Source organism: Heterodontus francisci, chromosome 1 (assembly GCF_036365525.1).
Source record: "Heterodontus francisci isolate sHetFra1 chromosome 1, sHetFra1.hap1, whole genome shotgun sequence".
In the NCBI taxonomy this organism is placed as follows: Eukaryota; Metazoa; Chordata; class Chondrichthyes; order Heterodontiformes; family Heterodontidae; genus Heterodontus; species Heterodontus francisci.
This window is the reverse complement of record NC_090371.1, coordinates 171,424,609-171,450,323: the sequence shown is the minus strand read 5'-3', so window position 1 is coordinate 171,450,323 and position 25,715 is coordinate 171,424,609. Positions and strand designations below refer to the sequence as shown.

Sequence of the window (25,715 nt, the reverse complement as noted above, 5' to 3'; positions counted from 1 at the left end):
CCCTCGTGATTTCCAACACCTCTATCAAATCTCCTCTTGATCTTCTCTACTCCAAAAACCCACAGCTCCATCTTCTCCAATCTATCCACGGAAATCAACTTCCTCATCCCTGGAACCATTCTCGTGAAACTTTTCTGCACCCTCTTAATGCCTTCACATCCTTACCAAAGTGTGGTGCCCTGAATCACACACAATACCAATCTTTTGCACAGGTTTATCATAACTTCCTTGCTTTTGTGCTCTATCCCCCTACTTATAAGAGCCAGGATCCCATATGCTTTATGAACAGCTTTCTCAACCTGCCCTGCCACCTTCAATCATTTGTGCACATATACCCCCAGGTCCCTCAGCTCCTGCACCCCATTTCGAACGGTACCCTTGATTTGAGATTGCCACTCCTCGTTCTTCCTACCAACACGAATCACTTCACACTACTCTGCATTAAATTTCATCTGCCACTCGTCCGCCCATTCCACCAGCCTGTCTATGTCCTCTTGAAGTTGATCACAATCCTCCTCACAGTTCACAGTACTTCCAAGTTTTGTGTCATCTGCAAATTTTGAATTTGTGGCCTGTACACCCGAGTCCAGGTCATTAATACATATCAGGAAAAGCAGGGCTGCTAACACATTCCCTAGGCTGCAACACATTTCATCATGAAATCTTGCGCCCGCAACACAACAGAAACCTCGCAGGCTGCTGCACACCTCCATTTCATTCATAACCACATTTCCATCTTTCAAACTTCTGCTAACACAACTACACTACACTTTCTCCAAATATACAATCTGCTTCTCGCCCAATACACCTCTGCTTTAAACTCATCATTTTAAAAAGGCCTACAATTTGCAAAGATCATGCCCAACCGTCACAGCAGCCTGTCTCTTTTGTAACACTTCACACCACTGCAATATCATTTCATGCAATATGTCAACATCTTCAAGCCACTACCTTTGTTCACATCCAGGTTTAATAGTGGGAGCACGGGGCCAAGGTGGCACTTCAATTGCTTGACGGAAAACAGGTCCTCCCTAGCAAAAGGCACAGTTACACACCTTTACTTACAGCTCAAAGAGGGACTGCTCAATAAGATTGGCACATAGAATTCCTGGCAATTTTGTCACAAAGAAGCAGGGAAAGGCAGAGGTGGCATTGAAGCTAAGTAGACTGAGACATACTACCAGCATCCATTCTGACTTTGTTTCATTCCAGTGTCAGTTGGGACCTGCTTCTATTAAATTAATACATCTATGCAAAGACCAGAGCGGGATTCGTACTCAGATGCATAGATCATGGGCACGACTGTATGCATTAGCAGCTCAACAACACGACCACGAGGCTACGAGAGGCAAGACCCACGACGCTGCTGTACAATTTTGGGTACCATCATTTTGGCTGGACGTCACAGTCTTGAAGTGAGGGAAAGGAGAGTTTTACCAGGATCACATTAGGATGTGGGACTTCAGCTCGACGGAATGATTGCAGAAGCTGGCATTGTTCGCCTTCCAACTGAGCAGGTTAAGTGGAGAGCTTACGCATTTACAATGACACTTGCAGTTTGCTACCAACTCTAAGACCTGTCATGTAAATCGGGTGTGAAGCTCTGAGTTGACTCTGGAAAGAAGCAGAGTGAGACCCTGCCACGTCCCATTTCTGCTTTAATACAGCAGCGTGAAGAGCCATGGGATACTTTCCTACATGGAAGGTGATATGGAAATGCACATTGTTGTTGTTGTTGCTTGCGATTGCAGTGTGTGCAGAAAAGCTGTGCCTATGAATGATTTGATGGTAAGAAGTGAGAAGAGAAAAGAGAGAGAAAGGTGAAAAAGTGTCAAGTTGTGCTAATTTTGTTTTGCTCTTGCTAAATGATGAATATTTGTGAAAGCTGATGACTGTGGAGAATTGGAGAGAGTTGATAATGTGATGGCAGTAAGATAAGTGAAAGGATGAGTGGTGTTTTAAGAGGATTGCGTATTTGTAGGTGTTGAAGTAAGATGAAAGAAAAGGGTGCAGTGAAGCAGATGTTGAAAAGTTGTAGCAGCAAAATGGGAAAGACGCTGCGATGTGGCAGGGGGGAGGGGTGGGGGTGGTGCAGTGCAAAGAGCAGGGGAAGAAGGATGGAAATAGCAAGAGGAGTATTATTGCATTGGCCGGGAATCGAACCCGGGCCTCCCGCGTGGCAGGCGAGAATTCTACCACTGAACCACCAATGCAATCACAGAATTCATTGGGTTTTCTTTGCTTTTCCTCAAGTTTAATTTGCAAACACTAGCATTTGCCATCAGTGTCCTTTCATCCAAGGACACATTCATGCAATGGTTACAGCGTAGAACAAGGCCATTCCGCCCATTGTGTCCATCACAGCTCTCTGCAAAGGCTAATCACCTAGCTCCACCGCCCTACTTTTTCCCTGTAGCCCTGCAAATATCTTCTCCACACGTCATTGTCCAATTCCTTTTTCAAAGCCACCATTCAATCTGCCTCCAGCACACTCTCAGGCATTGCATTCCGCTTGCTATCAACTCGCTGCCGAAAAAACTTTTTCCTCATGTCGCCGTTGCTTCTTTTGCCAATCACTTTCAATCGGTGCCCCTGCTTCTCCGTCCTTCCGCCAACGGCAACGCTTTCTCCCTATCTACTCTGTCCACACCCCTCGTGATTTCCAACACCTCTATCAAATCTCCTCTTGATCTTCTCTACTCCAAAAACCCACAGCTCCATCTTCTCCAATCTATCCACGGAAATCAACTTCCTCATCCCTGGAACCATTCTCGTGAAACTTTTCTGCACCCTCTTAATGCCTTCACATCCTTACCAAAGTGTGGTGCCCTGAATCACACACAATACCAATCTTTTGCACAGGTTTATCATAACTTCCTTGCTTTTGTGCTCTATCCCCCTACTTATAAGAGCCAGGATCCCATATGCTTTATGAACAGCTTTCTCAACCTGCCCTGCCACCTTCAATCATTTGTGCACATATACCCCCAGGTCCCTCAGCTCCTGCACCCCATTTCGAACGGTACCCTTGATTTGAGATTGCCACTCCTCGTTCTTCCTACCAACACGAATCACTTCACACTACTCTGCATTAAATTTCATCTGCCACTCGTCCGCCCATTCCACCAGCCTGTCTATGTCCTCTTGAAGTTGATCACAATCCTCCTCACAGTTCACAGTACTTCCAAGTTTTGTGTCATCTGCAAATTTTGAATTTGTGGCCTGTACACCCGAGTCCAGGTCATTAATACATATCAGGAAAAGCAGGGCTGCTAACACATTCCCTAGGCTGCAACACATTTCATCATGAAATCTTGCGCCCGCAACACAACAGAAACCTCGCAGGCTGCTGCACACCTCCATTTCATTCATAACCACATTTCCATCTTTCAAACTTCTGCTAACACAACTACACTACACTTTCTCCAAATATACAATCTGCTTCTCGCCCAATACACCTCTGCTTTAAACTCATCATTTTAAAAAGGCCTACAATTTGCAAAGATCATGCCCAACCGTCACAGCAGCCTGTCTCTTTAGTAACACTTCACACCACTGCAATATCATTTCATGCAATATGTCAACATCTTCAAGCCACTACCTTTGTTCACATCCAGGTTTAATAGTGGGAGCACGGGGCCAAGGTGGCACTTCAACTGCTTGACGGAAAACAGGTCCTCCCTAGCAAAAGGCACAGTTACACACCTTTACTTACAGCTCAAAGAGGGACTGCTCAATAAGATTGGCACATAGAATTCCTGGCAATTTTGTCACAAAGAAGCAGGGAAAGGCAGAGGTGGCATTGAAGCTAAGTAGACTGAGACATACTACCAGCATCCATTCTGACTTTGTTTCATTCCAGTGTCAGTTGGGACCTGCTTCTATTAAATTAATACATCTATGCAAAGACCAGAGCGGGATTCGTACTCAGATGCATAGATCATGGGCACGACTGTATGCATTAGCAGCTCAACAACACGACCACGAGGCTACGAGAGGCAAGACCCACGACGCTGCTGTACAATTTTGGGTACCATCATTTTGGCTGGACGTCACAGTCTTGAAGTGAGGGAAAGGAGAGTTTTACCAGGATCACATTAGGATGTGGGACTTCAGCTCGACGGAATGATTGCAGAAGCTGGCATTGTTCGCCTTCCAACTGAGCAGGTTAAGTGGAGAGCTTACGCATTTACAATGACACTTGCAGTTTGCTACCAACTCTAAGACCTGTCATGTAAATCGGGTGTGAAGCTCTGAGTTGACTCTGGAAAGAAGCAGAGTGAGACCCTGCCACGTCCCATTTCTGCTTTAATACAGCAGCGTGAAGAGCCATGGGATACTTTCCTACATGGAAGGTGATATGGAAATGCACATTGTTGTTGTTGTTGCTTGCGATTGCAGTGTGTGCAGAAAAGCTGTGCCTATGAATGATTTGATGGTAAGAAGTGAGAAGAGAAAAGAGAGAGAAAGGTGAAAAAGTGTCAAGTTGTGCTAATTTTGTTTTGCTCTTGCTAAATGATGAATATTTGTGAAAGCTGATGACTGTGGAGAATTGGAGAGAGTTGATAATGTGATGGCAGTAAGATAAGTGAAAGGATGAGTGGTGTTTTAAGAGGATTGCGTATTTGTAGGTGTTGAAGTAAGATGAAAGAAAAGGGTGCAGTGAAGCAGATGTTGAAAAGTTGTAGCAGCAAAATGGGAAAGACGCTGCGATGTGGCAGGGGGGAGGGGTGGGGGTGGTGCAGTGCAAAGAGCAGGGGAAAAAGGATGGAAATAGCAATAGAAGTATCATTGCATTGGCCGGGAATCGAACCCGGGCCTCCCGCGTGGCAGGCGAGAATTCTACCACTGAACCACCAATGCAATCACAGAATTCATTGGGTTTTCTTTGCTTTTCCTCAAGTTTAATTTGCAAACACTAGCATTTGCCATCAGTGTCCTTTCATCCAAGGACACATTCATGCAATGGTTACAGCGTAGAACAAGGCCATTCCGCCCATTGTGTCCATCACAGCTCTCTGCAAGGGCTAATCACCTAGCTCCACCGCCCTACTTTTTCCCTGTAGCCCTGCAAATATCTTCTCCACACGTCATTGTCCAATTCCTTTTTCAAAGCCACCATTCAATCTGCCTCCAGCACACTCTCAGGCATTGCATTCCGCTTGCTATCAACTCGCTGCCGAAAAAACTTTTTCCTCATGTCGCCGTTGCTTCTTTTGCCAATCACTTTCAATCGGTGCCCCTGTTTCTCCGTCCTTCCGCCAACGGCAACGCTTTCTCCCTATCTACTCTGTCCACACCCCTCGTGATTTCCAACACCTCTATCAAATCTCCTCTTGATCTTCTCTACTCCAAAAACCCACAGCTCCATCTTCTCCAATCTATCCACGGAAATCAACTTCCTCATCCCTGGAACCATTCTCGTGAAACTTTTCTGCACCCTCTTAATGCCTTCACATCCTTACCAAAGTGTGGTGCCCTGAATCACACACAATACCAATCTTTTGCACAGGTTTATCATAACTTCCTTGCTTTTGTGCTCTATCCCCCTACTTATAAGAGCCAGGATCCCATATGCTTTATGAACAGCTTTCTCAACCTGCCCTGCCACCTTCAATCATTTGTGCACATATACCCCCAGGTCCCTCAGCTCCTGCACCCCATTTCGAACGGTACCCTTGATTTGAGATTGCCACTCCTCGTTCTTCCTACCAACACGAATCACTTCACACTACTCTGCATTAAATTTCATCTGCCACTCGTCCGCCCATTCCACCAGCCTGTCTATGTCCTCTTGAAGTTGATCACAATCCTCCTCACAGTTCACAGTACTTCCAAGTTTTGTGTCATCTGCAAATTTTGAATTTGTGGCCTGTACACCCGAGTCCAGGTCATTAATACATATCAGGAAAAGCAGGGCTGCTAACACATTCCCTAGGCTGCAACACATTTCATCATGAAATCTTGCGCCCGCAACACAACAGAAACCTCGCAGGCTGCTGCACACCTCCATTTCATTCATAACCACATTTCCATCTTTCAAACTTCTGCTAACACAACTACACTACACTTTCTCCAAATATACAATCTGCTTCTCGCCCAATACACCTCTGCTTTAAACTCATCATTTTAAAAAGGCCTACAATTTGCAAAGATCATGCCCAACCGTCACAGCAGCCTGTCTCTTTAGTAACACTTCACACCACTGCAATATCATTTCATGCAATATGTCAACATCTTCAAGCCACTACCTTTGTTCACATCCAGGTTTAATAGTGGGAGCACGGGGCCAAGGTGGCACTTCAACTGCTTGACGGAAAACAGGTCCTCCCTAGCAAAAGGCACAGTTACACACCTTTACTTACAGCTCAAAGAGGGACTGCTCAATAAGATTGGCACATAGAATTCCTGGCAATTTTGTCACAAAGAAGCAGGGAAAGGCAGAGGTGGCATTGAAGCTAAGTAGACTGAGACATACTACCAGCATCCATTCTGACTTTGTTTCATTCCAGTGTCAGTTGGGACCTGCTTCTATTAAATTAACACATCTATGCAAAGACCAGAGCGGGATTCGTACTCAGATGCATAGATCATGGGCACGACTGTATGCATTAGCAGCTCAACAACACGACCACGAGGCTACGAGAGGCAAGACCCACGACGCTGCTGTACAATTTTGGGTACCATCATTTTGGCTGGACGTCACAGTCTTGAAGTGAGGGAAAGGAGAGTTTTACCAGGATCACATTAGGATGTGGGACTTCAGCTCGACGGAATGATTGCAGAAGCTGGCATTGTTCGCCTTCCAACTGAGCAGGTTAAGTGGAGAGCTTACGCATTTACAATGACACTTGCAGTTTGCTACCAACTCTAAGACCTGTCATGTAAATCGGGTGTGAAGCTCTGAGTTGACTCTGGAAAGAAGCAGAGTGAGACCCTGCCACGTCCCATTTCTGCTTTAATACAGCAGCGTGAAGAGCCATGGGATACTTTCCTACATGGAAGGTGATATGGAAATGCACATTGTTGTTGTTGTTGCTTGCGATTGCAGTGTGTGCAGAAAAGCTGTGCCTATGAATGATTTGATGGTAAGAAGTGAGAAGAGAAAAGAGAGAGAAAGGTGAAAAAGTGTCAAGTTGTGCTAATTTTGTTTTGCTCTTGCTAAATGATGAATATTTGTGAAAGCTGATGACTGTGGAGAATTGGAGAGAGTTGATAATGTGATGGCAGTAAGATAAGTGAAAGGATGAGTGGTGTTTTAAGAGGATTGCGTATTTGTAGGTGTTGAAGTAAGATGAAAGAAAAGGGTGCAGTGAAGCAGATGTTGAAAAGTTGTAGCAGCAAAATGGGAAAGACGCTGCGATGTGGCAGGGGGGAGGGGTGGGGGTGGTGCAGTGCAAAGAGCAGGGGAAGAAGGATGGAAATAGCAAGAGGAGTATTATTGCATTGGCCGGGAATCGAACCCGGGCCTCCCGCGTGGCAGGCGAGAATTCTACCACTGAACCACCAATGCAATCACAGAATTCATTGGGTTTTCTTTGCTTTTCCTCAAGTTTAATTTGCAAACACTAGCATTTGCCATCAGTGTCCTTTCATCCAAGGACACATTCATGCAATGGTTACAGCGTAGAACAAGGCCATTCCGCCCATTGTGTCCATCACAGCTCTCTGCAAAGGCTAATCACCTAGCTCCACCGCCCTACTTTTTCCCTGTAGCCCTGCAAATATCTTCTCCACACGTCATTGTCCAATTCCTTTTTCAAAGCCACCATTCAATCTGCCTCCAGCACACTCTCAGGCATTGCATTCCGCTTGCTATCAACTCGCTGCGGAAAAAACTTTTTCCTCATGTCGCCGTTGCTTCTTTTGCCAATCACTTTCAATCGGTGCCCCTGCTTCTCCGTCCTTCCGCCAACGGCAACGCTTTCTCCCTATCTACTCTGTCCACACCCCTCGTGATTTCCAACACCTCTATCAAATCTCCTCTTGATCTTCTCTACTCCAAAAACCCACAGCTCCATCTTCTCCAATCTATCCACGGAAATCAACTTCCTCATCCCTGGAACCATTCTCGTGAAACTTTTCTGCACCCTCTTAATGCCTTCACATCCTTACCAAAGTGTGGTGCCCTGAATCACACACAATACCAATCTTTTGCACAGGTTTATCATAACTTCCTTGCTTTTGTGCTCTATCCCCCTACTTATAAGAGCCAGGATCCCATATGCTTTATGAACAGCTTTCTCAACCTGCCCTGCCACCTTCAATCATTTGTGCACATATACCCCCAGGTCCCTCAGCTCCTGCACCCCATTTCGAACGGTACCCTTGATTTGAGATTGCCACTCCTCGTTCTTCCTACCAACACGAATCACTTCACACTACTCTGCATTAAATTTCATCTGCCACTCGTCCGCCCATTCCACCAGCCTGTCTATGTCCTCTTGAAGTTGATCACAATCCTCCTCACAGTTCACAGTACTTCCAAGTTTTGTGTCATCTGCAAATTTTGAATTTGTGGCCTGTACACCCGAGTCCAGGTCATTAATACATATCAGGAAAAGCAGGGCTGCTAACACATTCCCTAGGCTGCAACACATTTCATCATGAAATCTTGCGCCCGCAACACAACAGAAACCTCGCAGGCTGCTGCACACCTCCATTTCATTCATAACCACATTTCCATCTTTCAAACTTCTGCTAACACAACTACACTACACTTTCTCCAAATATACAATCTGCTTCTCGCCCAATACACCTCTGCTTTAAACTCATCATTTTAAAAAGGCCTACAATTTGCAAAGATCATGCCCAACCGTCACAGCAGCCTGTCTCTTTTGTAACACTTCACACCACTGCAATATCATTTCATGCAATATGTCAACATCTTCAAGCCACTACCTTTGTTCACATCCAGGTTTAATAGTGGGAGCACGGGGCCAAGGTGGCACTTCAATTGCTTGACGGAAAACAGGTCCTCCCTAGCAAAAGGCACAGTTACACACCTTTACTTACAGCTCAAAGAGGGACTGCTCAATAAGATTGGCACATAGAATTCCTGGCAATTTTGTCACAAAGAAGCAGGGAAAGGCAGAGGTGGCATTGAAGCTAAGTAGACTGAGACATACTACCAGCATCCATTCTGACTTTGTTTCATTCCAGTGTCAGTTGGGACCTGCTTCTATTAAATTAATACATCTATGCAAAGACCAGAGCGGGATTCGTACTCAGATGCATAGATCATGGGCACGACTGTATGCATTAGCAGCTCAACAACACGACCACGAGGCTACGAGAGGCAAGACCCACGACGCTGCTGTACAATTTTGGGTACCATCATTTTGGCTGGACGTCACAGTCTTGAAGTGAGGGAAAGGAGAGTTTTACCAGGATCACATTAGGATGTGGGACTTCAGCTCGACGGAATGATTGCAGAAGCTGGCATTGTTCGCCTTCCAACTGAGCAGGTTAAGTGGAGAGCTTACGCATTTACAATGACACTTGCAGTTTGCTACCAACTCTAAGACCTGTCATGTAAATCGGGTGTGAAGCTCTGAGTTGACTCTGGAAAGAAGCAGAGTGAGACCCTGCCACGTCCCATTTCTGCTTTAATACAGCAGCGTGAAGAGCCATGGGATACTTTCCTACATGGAAGGTGATATGGAAATGCACATTGTTGTTGTTGTTGCTTGCGATTGCAGTGTGTGCAGAAAAGCTGTGCCTATGAATGATTTGATGGTAAGAAGTGAGAAGAGAAAAGAGAGAGAAAGGTGAAAAAGTGTCAAGTTGTGCTAATTTTGTTTTGCTCTTGCTAAATGATGAATATTTGTGAAAGCTGATGACTGTGGAGAATTGGAGAGAGTTGATAATGTGATGGCAGTAAGATAAGTGAAAGGATGAGTGGTGTTTTAAGAGGATTGCGTATTTGTAGGTGTTGAAGTAAGATGAAAGAAAAGGGTGCAGTGAAGCAGATGTTGAAAAGTTGTAGCAGCAAAATGGGAAAGACGCTGCGATGTGGCAGGGGGGAGGGGTGGGGGTGGTGCAGTGCAAAGAGCAGGGGAAGAAGGATGGAAATAGCAAGAGGAGTATTATTGCATTGGCCGGGAATCGAACCCGGGCCTCCCGCGTGGCAGGCGAGAATTCTACCACTGAACCACCAATGCAATCACAGAATTCATTGGGTTTTCTTTGCTTTTCCTCAAGTTTAATTTGCAAACACTAGCATTTGCCATCAGTGTCCTTTCATCCAAGGACACATTCATGCAATGGTTACAGCGTAGAACAAGGCCATTCCGCCCATTGTGTCCATCACAGCTCTCTGCAAAGGCTAATCACCTAGCTCCACCGCCCTACTTTTTCCCTGTAGCCCTGCAAATATCTTCTCCACACGTCATTGTCCAATTCCTTTTTCAAAGCCACCATTCAATCTGCCTCCAGCACACTCTCAGGCATTGCATTCCGCTTGCTATCAACTCGCTGCCGAAAAAACTTTTTCCTCATGTCGCCGTTGCTTCTTTTGCCAATCACTTTCAATCGGTGCCCCTGCTTCTCCGTCCTTCCGCCAACGGCAACGCTTTCTCCCTATCTACTCTGTCCACACCCCTCGTGATTTCCAACACCTCTATCAAATCTCCTCTTGATCTTCTCTACTCCAAAAACCCACAGCTCCATCTTCTCCAATCTATCCACGGAAATCAACTTCCTCATCCCTGGAACCATTCTCGTGAAACTTTTCTGCACCCTCTTAATGCCTTCACATCCTTACCAAAGTGTGGTGCCCTGAATCACACACAATACCAATCTTTTGCACAGGTTTATCATAACTTCCTTGCTTTTGTGCTCTATCCCCCTACTTATAAGAGCCAGGATCCCATATGCTTTATGAACAGCTTTCTCAACCTGCCCTGCCACCTTCAATCATTTGTGCACATATACCCCCAGGTCCCTCAGCTCCTGCACCCCATTTCGAACGGTACCCTTGATTTGAGATTGCCACTCCTCGTTCTTCCTACCAACACGAATCACTTCACACTACTCTGCATTAAATTTCATCTGCCACTCGTCCGCCCATTCCACCAGCCTGTCTATGTCCTCTTGAAGTTGATCACAATCCTCCTCACAGTTCACAGTACTTCCAAGTTTTGTGTCATCTGCAAATTTTGAATTTGTGGCCTGTACACCCGAGTCCAGGTCATTAATACATATCAGGAAAAGCAGGGCTGCTAACACATTCCCTAGGCTGCAACACATTTCATCATGAAATCTTGCGCCCGCAACACAACAGAAACCTCGCAGGCTGCTGCACACCTCCATTTCATTCATAACCACATTTCCATCTTTCAAACTTCTGCTAACACAACTACACTACACTTTCTCCAAATATACAATCTGCTTCTCGCCCAATACACCTCTGCTTTAAACTCATCATTTTAAAAAGGCCTACAATTTGCAAAGATCATGCCCAACCGTCACAGCAGCCTGTCTCTTTAGTAACACTTCACACCACTGCAATATCATTTCATGCAATATGTCAACATCTTCAAGCCACTACCTTTGTTCACATCCAGGTTTAATAGTGGGAGCACGGGGCCAAGGTGGCACTTCAACTGCTTGACGGAAAACAGGTCCTCCCTAGCAAAAGGCACAGTTACACACCTTTACTTACAGCTCAAAGAGGGACTGCTCAATAAGATTGGCACATAGAATTCCTGGCAATTTTGTCACAAAGAAGCAGGGAAAGGCAGAGGTGGCATTGAAGCTAAGTAGACTGAGACATACTACCAGCATCCATTCTGACTTTGTTTCATTCCAGTGTCAGTTGGGACCTGCTTCTATTAAATTAATACATCTATGCAAAGACCAGAGCGGGATTCGTACTCAGATGCATAGATCATGGGCACGACTGTATGCATTAGCAGCTCAACAACACGACCACGAGGCTACGAGAGGCAAGACCCACGACGCTGCTGTACAATTTTGGGTACCATCATTTTGGCTGGACGTCACAGTCTTGAAGTGAGGGAAAGGAGAGTTTTACCAGGATCACATTAGGATGTGGGACTTCAGCTCGACGGAATGATTGCAGAAGCTGGCATTGTTCGCCTTCCAACTGAGCAGGTTAAGTGGAGAGCTTACGCATTTACAATGACACTTGCAGTTTGCTACCAACTCTAAGACCTGTCATGTAAATCGGGTGTGAAGCTCTGAGTTGACTCTGGAAAGAAGCAGAGTGAGACCCTGCCACGTCCCATTTCTGCTTTAATACAGCAGCGTGAAGAGCCATGGGATACTTTCCTACATGGAAGGTGATATGGAAATGCACATTGTTGTTGTTGTTGCTTGCGATTGCAGTGTGTGCAGAAAAGCTGTGCCTATGAATGATTTGATGGTAAGAAGTGAGAAGAGAAAAGAGAGAGAAAGGTGAAAAAGTGTCAAGTTGTGCTAATTTTGTTTTGCTCTTGCTAAATGATGAATATTTGTGAAAGCTGATGACTGTGGAGAATTGGAGAGAGTTGATAATGTGATGGCAGTAAGATAAGTGAAAGGATGAGTGGTGTTTTAAGAGGATTGCGTATTTGTAGGTGTTGAAGTAAGATGAAAGAAAAGGGTGCAGTGAAGCAGATGTTGAAAAGTTGTAGCAGCAAAATGGGAAAGACGCTGCGATGTGGCAGGGGGGAGGGGTGGGGGTGGTGCAGTGCAAAGAGCAGGGGAAAAAGGATGGAAATAGCAATAGAAGTATCATTGCATTGGCCGGGAATCGAACCCGGGCCTCCCGCGTGGCAGGCGAGAATTCTACCACTGAACCACCAATGCAATCACAGAATTCATTGGGTTTTCTTTGCTTTTCCTCAAGTTTAATTTGCAAACACTAGCATTTGCCATCAGTGTCCTTTCATCCAAGGACACATTCATGCAATGGTTACAGCGTAGAACAAGGCCATTCCGCCCATTGTGTCCATCACAGCTCTCTGCAAGGGCTAATCACCTAGCTCCACCGCCCTACTTTTTCCCTGTAGCCCTGCAAATATCTTCTCCACACGTCATTGTCCAATTCCTTTTTCAAAGCCACCATTCAATCTGCCTCCAGCACACTCTCAGGCATTGCATTCCGCTTGCTATCAACTCGCTGCCGAAAAAACTTTTTCCTCATGTCGCCGTTGCTTCTTTTGCCAATCACTTTCAATCGGTGCCCCTGTTTCTCCGTCCTTCCGCCAACGGCAACGCTTTCTCCCTATCTACTCTGTCCACACCCCTCGTGATTTCCAACACCTCTATCAAATCTCCTCTTGATCTTCTCTACTCCAAAAACCCACAGCTCCATCTTCTCCAATCTATCCACGGAAATCAACTTCCTCATCCCTGGAACCATTCTCGTGAAACTTTTCTGCACCCTCTTAATGCCTTCACATCCTTACCAAAGTGTGGTGCCCTGAATCACACACAATACCAATCTTTTGCACAGGTTTATCATAACTTCCTTGCTTTTGTGCTCTATCCCCCTACTTATAAGAGCCAGGATCCCATATGCTTTATGAACAGCTTTCTCAACCTGCCCTGCCACCTTCAATCATTTGTGCACATATACCCCCAGGTCCCTCAGCTCCTGCACCCCATTTCGAACGGTACCCTTGATTTGAGATTGCCACTCCTCGTTCTTCCTACCAACACGAATCACTTCACACTACTCTGCATTAAATTTCATCTGCCACTCGTCCGCCCATTCCACCAGCCTGTCTATGTCCTCTTGAAGTTGATCACAATCCTCCTCACAGTTCACAGTACTTCCAAGTTTTGTGTCATCTGCAAATTTTGAATTTGTGGCCTGTACACCCGAGTCCAGGTCATTAATACATATCAGGAAAAGCAGGGCTGCTAACACATTCCCTAGGCTGCAACACATTTCATCATGAAATCTTGCGCCCGCAACACAACAGAAACCTCGCAGGCTGCTGCACACCTCCATTTCATTCATAACCACATTTCCATCTTTCAAACTTCTGCTAACACAACTACACTACACTTTCTCCAAATATACAATCTGCTTCTCGCCCAATACACCTCTGCTTTAAACTCATCATTTTAAAAAGGCCTACAATTTGCAAAGATCATGCCCAACCGTCACAGCAGCCTGTCTCTTTAGTAACACTTCACACCACTGCAATATCATTTCATGCAATATGTCAACATCTTCAAGCCACTACCTTTGTTCACATCCAGGTTTAATAGTGGGAGCACGGGGCCAAGGTGGCACTTCAACTGCTTGACGGAAAACAGGTCCTCCCTAGCAAAAGGCACAGTTACACACCTTTACTTACAGCTCAAAGAGGGACTGCTCAATAAGATTGGCACATAGAATTCCTGGCAATTTTGTCACAAAGAAGCAGGGAAAGGCAGAGGTGGCATTGAAGCTAAGTAGACTGAGACATACTACCAGCATCCATTCTGACTTTGTTTCATTCCAGTGTCAGTTGGGACCTGCTTCTATTAAATTAACACATCTATGCAAAGACCAGAGCGGGATTCGTACTCAGATGCATAGATCATGGGCACGACTGTATGCATTAGCAGCTCAACAACACGACCACGAGGCTACGAGAGGCAAGACCCACGACGCTGCTGTACAATTTTGGGTACCATCATTTTGGCTGGACGTCACAGTCTTGAAGTGAGGGAAAGGAGAGTTTTACCAGGATCACATTAGGATGTGGGACTTCAGCTCGACGGAATGATTGCAGAAGCTGGCATTGTTCGCCTTCCAACTGAGCAGGTTAAGTGGAGAGCTTACGCATTTACAATGACACTTGCAGTTTGCTACCAACTCTAAGACCTGTCATGTAAATCGGGTGTGAAGCTCTGAGTTGACTCTGGAAAGAAGCAGAGTGAGACCCTGCCACGTCCCATTTCTGCTTTAATACAGCAGCGTGAAGAGCCATGGGATACTTTCCTACATGGAAGGTGATATGGAAATGCACATTGTTGTTGTTGTTGCTTGCGATTGCAGTGTGTGCAGAAAAGCTGTGCCTATGAATGATTTGATGGTAAGAAGTGAGAAGAGAAAAGAGAGAGAAAGGTGAAAAAGTGTCAAGTTGTGCTAATTTTGTTTTGCTCTTGCTAAATGATGAATATTTGTGAAAGCTGATGACTGTGGAGAATTGGAGAGAGTTGATAATGTGATGGCAGTAAGATAAGTGAAAGGATGAGTGGTGTTTTAAGAGGATTGCGTATTTGTAGGTGTTGAAGTAAGATGAAAGAAAAGGGTGCAGTGAAGCAGATGTTGAAAAGTTGTAGCAGCAAAATGGGAAAGACGCTGCGATGTGGCAGGGGGGAGGGGTGGGGGTGGTGCAGTGCAAAGAGCAGGGGAAGAAGGATGGAAATAGCAATAGGAGTATCATTGCATTGGCCGGGAATCGAACCCGGGCGTCCCGCGTGGCAGGCGAGAATTCTACCACTGAACCACCAATGCAATCACAGAATTCATTGGGTTTTCTTTGCTTTTCCTCAAGTTTAATTTGCAAACACTAGCATTTGCCATCAGTGTCCTTTCATCCAAGGACACATTCATGCAATGGTTACAGCGTAGAACAAGGCCATTCCGCCCATTGTGTCCATCACAGCTCTCTGCAAGGGCTAATCACCTAGCTCCACCGCCCTACTTTTTCCCTGTAGCCCTGCAAATATCTTCTCCACACGTCATTGTCCAATTCCTTTTTCAAAGCCACCATTCAATCTGCCTCCAGCACACTCTCAGGCATTGCATTCCGCTTGCTATCAACTCGCTGCGGAAAAAACTTTTTCCTCATGTCGCCGTTGCTTCTTTTGCCAATCACTTTCAATCGGTGCCCCTGCTTCTCCGTCCTTCCGCCAACGGCAACGCTTTCTCCCTATCTACTCTGTCCACACCCCTCGTGATTTCCAACACCTCTATCAAATCTCCTCTTGATCTTCTCTACTCCAAAAACCCACAGCTCCATCTTCTCCAATCTATCCACGGAAATCAACTTCCTCATCCCTGGAACCATTCTCGTGAAACTTTTCTGCACCCTCTTAATGCCTTCACATCCTTACCAAAGTGTGGTGCCCTGAATCACACACAATACCAATCTTTTGCACAGGTTTATCATAACTTCCTTGCTTTTGTGCTCTATCCCCCTACTTATAAGAGCCAGGATCCCATTTGCTTTATGAACAGCTTTCTCAACCTGCCCTGCCACCTTCAATCATTTGTGCACATATGCCCCCAGGTCCCTCAGCTCCTGCACCCCATTTCGAACGGTACCCTTGATTTGAGATTGCCACTCCTCGTTCTTCCTCCCAACACGAATCACTTCACACTTCTCTGCATTAAATTTCATCTGCCACTCGTCCGCCCATTCCACCAGCCTGTCTATGTCCTCTTGAAGTTGATCACAATCCTCCTCACAGTTCACAGTACTTCCAAGTTTTGTGTCATCTGCAAATTTTGAATTTGTGGCCTGTACACCCGAGTCCAGGTCATTAATACATATCAGGAAAAGCAGGGCTGTTAACACATTCCCTAGGCTGCAACACATTTCATCATGAAAGCTTGCGCCCGCAACACCACAGAAACCTCGCAGGCTGCTGCACACCTCCATTTCATTCATAACCACATTTCCATCTTTCAAACTTCTTCTAACACAACTACACTACACTTTCTCCAAATATACAATCTGCTTCTCGCCCAATACACCTCTGCTTCAAACTCATCATTTTAAAAAGGCCTACAATTTGCAAAGATCATGCCCAACCGTCACAGCAGCCTGTCTCTTTACTAACACTTCACACCACTGCAATATCATTTCATGCAATATGTCAACATCTTCAAGCCACTACCTTTGTTCACATCCAGGTTTAATAGTGGGAGCACGGGGCCAAGGTGGCACTTCAACTGCTTGACGGAAAACAGGTCCTCCCTAGCAAAAGGCACAGTTACACACCTTTACTTACAGCTCAAAGAGGGACTGCTCAATAAGATTGGCACATAGAATTCCTGGCAATTTTGTCACAAAGAAGCAGGGAAAGGCAGAGGTGGCATTGAAGCTAAGTAGACTGAGACATACTACCAGCATCCATTCTGACTTTGTTTCATTCCAGTGTCAGTTGGGACCTGCTTCTATTAAATTAATACATCTATGCAAAGACCAGAGCGGGATTCGTACTCAGATGCATAGATCATGGGCACGACTGTATGCATTAGCAGCTCAACAACACGACCACGAGGCTACGAGAGGCAAGACCCATGACGCTGCTGTACAATTTTGGGTACCATCATTTTGGCTGGACGTCACAGTCTTGAAGTGAGGGAAAGGAGAGTTTTACTAGGATCACATTAGGATGTGGGACTTCAGCTCGACGGAATGATTGCAGAAGCTGGCATTGTTCGCCTTCCAGCTGAGCAGGTTAAGTGGAGAGCTTACGCATTTACAATGACACTTGCAGTTTGCTACCAACTCTAAGACCTGTCATGTAAATCAGGTGTGAAGCTCTGAATTGACTCTGGAAAGAAGCAGAGTGAGACCCTGCCACGTCCCATTTCTGCTTTAATACAGCAGCGTGAAGAGCCATGGGATACTTTCCTACATGGAAGGTGATATGGAAATGCACATTGTTGTTGTTGTTGCTTGCGATTGCAGTGTGTGCAGAAAAGCTGTGCCTATGAATGATTTGATGGTAAGAAGTGAGATGGCTTTGAAAAGAGAGAGGAAGGTGAAAAAGTGTCAAGTTGTGCTAATTTTGTTTTGCTCTTGCTAAATGATGAATATTTGTGAAAGCTGATGACTGTGGAGAATTGGAGAGAGTTGATAATGTGATGGCAGTAAGATAAGTGAAAGGATGAGTGGTGTTTTAAGAGGATTGTGTATTTGTAGGTGTTGAAGTAAGATGAAAGAAAAGGGTGCAGTGAAGCAGATGTTGAAAAGTTGTAGCAGCAAAATGGGAAAGACGCTGCGATGTGGCAGGGGGGAGGGGTGGGGGTGGTGCAGTGCAAAGAGCAGGGGAAGAAGGATGGAAATAGCAATAGGAGTATCATTGCATTGGCCGGGAATCGAACCCGGGGCTCCCGCGTGGCAGGCGAGAATTCTACCACTGAACCACCAATGCAATCACAGAATTCGTTGGGTTTTCTTTGCTTTTCCTCAAGTTTAATTTGCAAACACTAGCATTTGCCATCAGTGTCCTTTCATCCAAGGACACATTCATGCAATGGTTACAGCGTAGAACAAGGCCATTCCGCCCATTGTGTCCATCACAGCTCTCTGCAAGGGCTAATCACCTAGCTCCACCGCCCTACTTTTTCCCTGTAGCCCTGCAAATATCTTCTCCACACGTCATTGTCCAATTCCTTTTTCAAAGCCACCATTCAATCTGCCTCCAGCACACTCTCAGGCATTGCATTCCGCTTGCTATCAACTCGCTGCCGAAAAAACTTTTTCCTCATGTCGCCGTTGCTTCTTTTGCCAATCACTTTCAATCGGTGCCCCTGCTTCTCCGTCCTTCCGCCAACGGCAACGCTTTCTCCCTATCTACTCTGTCCACACCCCTCGTGATTTCCAACACCTCTATCAAATCTCCTCTTGATCTTCTCTACTCCAAAAACCCACAGCTCCATCTTCTCCAATCTATCCACGGAAATCAACTTCCTCATCCCTGGAACCATTCTCGTGAAACTTTTCTGCACCCTCTTAATGCCTTCACATCCTTACCAAAGTGTGGTGCCCTGAATCACACACAATACCAATCTTTTGCAGAGGTTTATCATAACTTCCTTGCTTTTGTGCTCTATCCCCCTACTTATAAGAGCCAGGATCCCATTTGCTTTATGAACAGCTTTCTCAACCTGCCCTGCCACCTTCAATCATTTGTGCACATATGCCCCCAGGTCCCTCAGCTCCTGCACCCCATTTCGAACGGTACCCTTGATTTGAGATTGCCACTCCTCGTTCTTCCTCCCAACACGAATCACTTCACACTTCTCTGCATTAAATTTCATCTGCCACTCGTCCGCCCATTCCACCAGCCTGTCTATGTCCTCTTGAAGTTGATCACAATCCTCCTCACAGTTCACAGTACTTCCAAGTTTTGTGTCATCTGCAAATTTTGAATTTGTGGCCTGTACACCCGAGTCCAGGTCATTAATACATATCAGGAAAAGCAGGGCTGTTAACACATTCCCTAGGCTGCAACACATTTCATCATGAAAGCTTGCGCCCGCAACACCACAGAAACCTCGCAGGCTGCTGCACACCTCCATTTCATTCATAACCACATTTCCATCTTTCAAACTTCTTCTAACACAACTACACTACACTTTCTCCAAATATACAATCTGCTTCTCGCCCAATACACCTCTGCTTCAAACTCATCATTTTAAAAAGGCCTACAATTTGCAAAGATCATGCCCAACCGTCACAGCAGCCTGTCTCTTTACTAACACTTCACACCACTGCAATATCATTTCATGCAATATGTCAACATCTTCAAGCCACTACCTTTGTTCACATCCAGGTTTAATAGTGGGAGCACGGGGCCAAGGTGGCACTTCAACTGCTTGACGGAAAACAGGTCCTCCCTAGCAAAAGGCACAGTTACACACCTTTACTTACAGCTCAAAGAGGGACTGCTCAATAAGATTGGCACATAGAATTCCTGGCAATTTTGTCACAAAGAAGCAGGGAAAGGCAGAGGTGGCATTGAAGCTAAGTAGACTGAGACATACTACCAGCATCCATTCTGACTTTGTTTCATTCCAGTGTCAGTTGGGACCTGCTTCTATTAAATTAATACATCTATGCAAAGACCAGAGCGGGATTCGTACTCAGATGCATAGATCATGGGCATGACTGTATGCATTAGCAGCTCAACAACACGACCACGAGGCTACGAGAGGCAAGACCCATGACGCTGCTGTACAATTTTGGGTACCATCATTTTGGCTGGACGTCACAGTCTTGAAGTGAGGGAAAGGAGAATTTTACTAGGATCACATTAGGATGTGGGACTTCAGCTCGACGGAATGATTGCAGAAGCTGGCATTGTTCGCCTTCCAGCTGAGCAGGTTAAGTGGAGAGCTTACGCATTTACAATGACACTTGCAGTTTGCTACCAACTCTAAGACCTGTCATGTAAATCAGGTGTGAAGCTCTGAATTGACTCTGGAAAGAAGCAGAGTGAGACCCTGCCACGTCCCATTTCTGCTTTAATACAGCAGCGTGAAGAGCCATGGGATACTTTCCTACATGGAAGGTGATATGGAAATGCACATTGTTGTTGTTGTTGCTTGCGATTGCAGTGTGTGCAGAAAAGCTGTGCCTATGAATGATTTGATGGTAAGAAGTGAGAAGAGAAAAGAGAGAGAAAGGTGAAAAAGTGTCAAGTTGTGCTAATTTTGTTTTGCTCTTGCTAAATGATGAATATTTGTGAAAGCTGATGACTGTGGAGAATTGGAGAGAGTTGATAATGTGATGGCAGTAAGATAAGTGAAAGGATGAGTGGTGTTTTAAGAGGATTGTGTATTTGTAGGTGTTGAAGTAAGATGAAAGAAAAGGGTGCAGTGAAGCAGATGTTGAAAAGTTGTAGCAGCAAAATGGGAAAGACGCTGCGATGTGGCAGGGGGGAGGGGTGGGGGTGGTGCAGTGCAAAGAGCAGGGGAAGAAGGATGGAAATAGCAATAGGAGTATCATTGCATTGGCCGGGAATCGAACCCGGGCGTCCCGCGTGGCAGGTGAGAATTCTACCACTGAACCACCAATGCAATCACAGAATTCATTAGGTTTTCTTTGCTTTTCCTCAAGTTTAATTTGCAAACACTAGCATTTGCCATCAGTGTCCTTTCATCCAAGGACACATTCATGCAATGGTTACAGCGTAGAACAAGGCCATTCCGCCCATTGTGTCCATCACAGCTCTCTGCAAGGGCTAATCACCTAGCTCCACCGCCCTACTTTTTCCCTGTAGCCCTGCAAATATCTTCTCCACACGTCATTGTCCAATTCCTTTTTCAAAGCCACCATTCAATCTGCCTCCAGCACACTCTCAGGCATTGCATTCCGCTTGCTATCAACTCGCTGCGGAAAAAACTTTTTCCTCATGTCGCCGTTGCTTCTTTTGCCAATCACTTTCAATCGGTGCCCCTGCTTCTCCGTCCTTCCGCCAACGGCAACGCTTTCTCCCTATCTACTCTGTCCACACCCCTCGTGATTTCCAACACCTCTATCAAATCTCCTCTTGATCTTCTCTACTCCAAAAACCCACAGCTCCATCTTCTCCAATCTATCCACGGAAATCAACTTCCTCATCCCCGGAAACATTCTCGTGAAACTTTTCTGCACCCTCTTAATGCCTTCACATCCTTACCAAAGTGTGGTGCCCTGAATCACACACAATACCAATCTTTTGCACAGGTTTATCATAACTTCCTTGCTTTTGTGCTCTATCCCCCTACTTATAAGAGCCAGGATCCCATATGCTTTATGAACAGCTTTCTCAACCTGCCCTGCCACCTTCAATCATTTGTGCACATATACCCCCAGGTCCCTCAGCTCCTGCACCCCATTTCGAACGGTACCCTTGATTTGAGATTGCCACTCCTCGTTCTTCCTACCAACACGAATCACTTCACACTACTCTGCATTAAATTTCGTCTGCCACTCGTCCGCCCATTCCACCAGCCTGTCTATGTCCTCTTGAAGTTGATCACAATCCTCCTCACAGTTCACAGTACTTCCAAGTTTTGTGTCATCTGCAAATTTTGAATTTGTGGCCTGTACACCCGAGTCCAGGTCATTAATACATATCAGGAAAAGCAGGGCTGCTAACACATTCCCTAGGCTGCAACACATTTCATCATGAAATCTTGCGCCCGCAACACAACAGAAACCTCGCAGGCTGCTACACACCTCCATTTCATTCATAACCACATTTCCATCTTTCAAACTTCTTCTAACACAACTACACTACACTTTCTCCAAATATACAATCTGCTTCTCGCCCAATACACCTCTGCTTTAAACTCATCATTTTAAAAAGGCCTACAATTTGCAAAGATCATGCCCAACCGTCACAGCAGCCTGTCTCTTTACTAACACTTCACACCACTGCAATATCATTTCATGCAATATGTCAACATCTTCAAGCCACTACCTTTGTTCACATCCAGGTTTAATAGTGGGAGCACGGGGCCAAGGTGGCACTTCAACTGCTTGACGGAAAACAGGTCCTCCCTAGCAAAAGGCACAGTTACACACCTTTACTTACAGCTCAAAGAGGGACTGCTCAATAAGATTGGCACATAGAATTCCTGGCAATTTTGTCACAAAGAAGCAGGGAAAGGCAGAGGTGGCATTGAAGCTAAGTAGACTGAGACATACTACCAGCATCCATTCTGACTTTGTTTCATTCCAGTGTCAGTTGGGACCTGCTTCTATTAAATTAACACATCTATGCAAAGACCAGAGCGGGATTCGTACTCAGATGCATAGATCATGGGCACGACTGTATGCATTAGCAGCTCAACAACACGACCACGAGGCTACGAGAGGCAAGACCCACGACGCTGCTGTACAATTTTGGGTACCATCATTTTGGCTGGACGTCACAGTCTTGAAGTGAGGGAAAGGAGAGTTTTACCAGGATCACATTAGGATGTGGGACTTCAGCTCGACGGAATGATTGCAGAAGCTGGCATTGTTCGCCTTCCAGCTGAGCAGGTTAAGTGGAGAGCTAACGCATTTACAATGACACTTGCAGTTTGCTACCAACTCTAAGACCTGTCATGTAAATCGGGTGTGAAGCTCTGAGTTGACTCTGGAAAGAAGCAGAGTGAGACCCTGCCACGTCCCATTTCTGCTTTAATACAGCAGCGTGAAGAGCCATGGGATACTTTCCTACATGGAAGGTGATATGGAAATGCACATTGTTGTTGTTGTTGCTTGCGATTGCAGTGTGTGCAGAAAAGCTGTGCCTATGAATGATTTGATGGTAAGAAGTGAGAAGAGAAAAGAGAGAGAAAGGTGAAAAAGTGTCAAGTTGTGCTAATTTTGTTTTGCTCTTGCTAAATGATGAATATTTGTGAAAGCTGATGACTGTGGAGAATTGGAGAGAGTTGATAATGTGATGGCAGTAAGATAAGTGAAAGGATGAGTGGTGTTTTAAGAGGATTGTGTATTTGTAGGTGTTGAAGTAAGATGAAAGAAAAGGGTGCAGTGAAGCAGATGTTGAAAAGTTGTAGCAGCAAAATGGGAAAGACGCTGCGATGTGGCAGGGGGGAGGGGTGGGGGTGGTGCAGTGCAAAGAGCAGGGGAAGAAGGATGGAAATAGCAATAGGAGTATCATTGCATTGGCCGGGAATCGAACCCGGGCCTCCCGCGTGGCAGGCGAGAATTCTACCACTGAACCACCAATGCAATCACAGAATTCATTGGGTTTTCTTTGCTTTTCCTCAAGTTTAATTTGCAAACACTAGCATTTGCCATCAGTGTCCTTTCATCCAAGGACACATTCATGCAATGGTTACAGCGTAGAACAAGGCCATTCCGCCCATTGTGTCCATCACAGCTCTCTGCAAGGGCTAATCACCTAGCTCCACCGCCCTACTTTTTCCCTGTAGCCCTGCAAATATCTTCTCCACACGTCATTGTCCAATTCCTTTTTCAAAGCCACCATTCAATCTGCCTCCAGCACACTCTCAGGCATTGCATTCCGCTTGCTATTAACTCGCTGCCGAAAAAACTTTTTCCTCATGTCGCCGTTGCTTCTTTTGCCAATCACTTTCAATCGGTGCCCCTGCTTCTCCGTCCTTCCGCCAACGGCAACGCTTTCTCCCTATCTACTCTGTCCACACCCCTCGTGATTTCCAACACCTCTATCAAATCTCCTCTTGATCTTCTCTACTCCAAAAACCCACAGCTCCATCTTCTCCAATCTATCCACGGAAATCAACTTCCTCATCCCTGGAACCATTCTCGTGAAACTTTTCTGCACCCTCTTAATGCCTTCACATCCTTACCAAAGTGTGGTGCCCTGAATCACACACAATACCAATCTTTTGCACAGGTTTATCATAACTTCCTTGCTTTTGTGCTCTATCCCCCTACTTATAAGAGCCAGGATCCCATATGCTTTATGAACAGCTTTCTCAACCTGCCCTGCCACCTTCAATCATTTGTGCACATATACCCCCAGGTCCCTCAGCTCCTGCACCCCATTTCGAACGGTACCCTAGATTTGAGATTGCCACTCCTCGTTCTTCCTACCAACACGAATCACTTCACACTACTCTGCATTAAATTTCATCTGCCACTCGTCCGCCCATTCCACCAGCCTGTCTATGTCCTCTTGAAGTTGATCACAATCCTCCTCACAGTTCACAGTACTTCCAAGTTTTGTGTCATCTGCAAATTTTGAATTTGTGGCCTGTACACCCGAGTCCAGGTCATTAATACATATCAGGAAAAGCAGGGCTGCTAACACATTCCCTAGGCTGCAACACATTTCATCATGAAATCTTGCGCCCGCAACACAACAGAAACCTCGCAGGCTGCTGCACACCTCCATTTCATTCATAACCACATTTCCATCTTTCAAACTTCTTCTAACACAACTACACTACACTTTCTCCAAATATACAATCTGCTTCTCGCCCAATACACCTCTGCTTTAAACTCATCATTTTAAAAAGGCCTACAATTTGCAAAGATCATGCCCAACCGTCACAGCAGCCTGTCTCTTTACTAACACTTCACACCACTGCAATATCATTTCATGCAATATGTCAACATCTTCAAGCCACTACCTTTGTTCACATCCAGGTTTAATAGTGGGAGCACGGGGCCAAGGTGGCACTTCAACTGCTTGACGGAAAACAGGTCCTCCCTAGCAAAAGGCACAGTTACACACCTTTACTTACAGCTCAAAGAGGGACTGCTCAATAAGATTGGCACATAGAATTCCTGGCAATTTTGTCACAAAGAAGCAGGGAAAGGCAGAGGTGGCATTGAAGTTAAGTAGACTGAGACATACTACCAGCATCCATTCTGACTTTGTTTCATTCCAGTGTCAGTTGGGACCTGCTTCTATTAAATTAATACATCTATGCAAAGACCAGAGCGGGATTCGTACTCAGATGCATAGATCATGGGCACGACTGTATGCATTAGCAGCTCAACAACACGACCACGAGGCTACGAGAGGCAAGACCCACGACGCTGCTGTACAATTTTGGGTACCATCATTTTGGCTGGACGTCACAGTCTTGAAGTGAGGGAAAGGAGAGTTTTACCAGGATCACATTAGGATGTGGGACTTCAGCTCGACGGAATGATTGCAGAAGCTGGCATTGTTCGCCTTCCAACTGAGCAGGTTAAGTGGAGAGCTTACGCATTTACAATGACACTTGCAGTTTGCTACCAACTCTAAGACCTGTCATGTAAATCGGGTGTGAAGCTCTGAGTTGACTCTGGAAAGAAGCAGAGTGAGACCCTGCCACGTCCCATTTCTGCTTTAATACAGCAGCGTGAAGAGCCATGGGATACTTTCCTACATGGAAGGTGATATGGAAATGCACATTGTTGTTGTTGTTGCTTGCGATTGCAGTGTGTGCAGAAAAGCTGTGCCTATGAATGATTTGATGGTAAGAAGTGAGAAGAGAAAAGAGAGAGAAAGGTGAAAAAGTGTCAAGTTGTGCTAATTTTGTTTTGCTCTTG

The 25,715-nt window shown here is 45.5% G+C and overlaps 9 non-coding genes across 9 annotated transcripts; all 9 read right to left on the bottom strand.

Moving 5' to 3' along the window:
- Positions 1-2,142: 2,142 nt before the first annotated feature.
- Positions 2,143-2,213, bottom strand: trnag-gcc (transfer RNA glycine (anticodon GCC)). Its single transcript has one exon. It is a non-coding gene; the product is annotated as a tRNA-Gly (tRNA).
- Positions 2,214-4,792: 2,579 nt separating this feature from the next.
- On the bottom strand, positions 4,793-4,863 carry trnag-gcc (transfer RNA glycine (anticodon GCC)). Its single transcript has one exon. It is a non-coding gene; the product is annotated as a tRNA-Gly (tRNA).
- A 2,579-nt stretch (positions 4,864-7,442) lies between these two features.
- trnag-gcc (transfer RNA glycine (anticodon GCC)) lies at positions 7,443-7,513 on the bottom strand. Its single transcript has one exon. It is a non-coding gene; the product is annotated as a tRNA-Gly (tRNA).
- A 2,579-nt stretch (positions 7,514-10,092) lies between these two features.
- On the bottom strand, positions 10,093-10,163 carry trnag-gcc (transfer RNA glycine (anticodon GCC)). Its single transcript has one exon. It is a non-coding gene; the product is annotated as a tRNA-Gly (tRNA).
- Positions 10,164-12,742: 2,579 nt separating this feature from the next.
- trnag-gcc (transfer RNA glycine (anticodon GCC)) lies at positions 12,743-12,813 on the bottom strand. The gene has a single exon. It is a non-coding gene; the product is annotated as a tRNA-Gly (tRNA).
- Positions 12,814-15,392: 2,579 nt separating this feature from the next.
- On the bottom strand, positions 15,393-15,463 carry trnag-gcc (transfer RNA glycine (anticodon GCC)). Its single transcript has one exon. It is a non-coding gene; the product is annotated as a tRNA-Gly (tRNA).
- A 2,583-nt stretch (positions 15,464-18,046) lies between these two features.
- Positions 18,047-18,117, bottom strand: trnag-gcc (transfer RNA glycine (anticodon GCC)). The gene has a single exon. It is a non-coding gene; the product is annotated as a tRNA-Gly (tRNA).
- Positions 18,118-20,696: 2,579 nt separating this feature from the next.
- trnag-gcc (transfer RNA glycine (anticodon GCC)) lies at positions 20,697-20,767 on the bottom strand. Its single transcript has one exon. It is a non-coding gene; the product is annotated as a tRNA-Gly (tRNA).
- A 2,579-nt stretch (positions 20,768-23,346) lies between these two features.
- Positions 23,347-23,417, bottom strand: trnag-gcc (transfer RNA glycine (anticodon GCC)). Its single transcript has one exon. It is a non-coding gene; the product is annotated as a tRNA-Gly (tRNA).
- Positions 23,418-25,715: the final 2,298 nt, after the last annotated feature.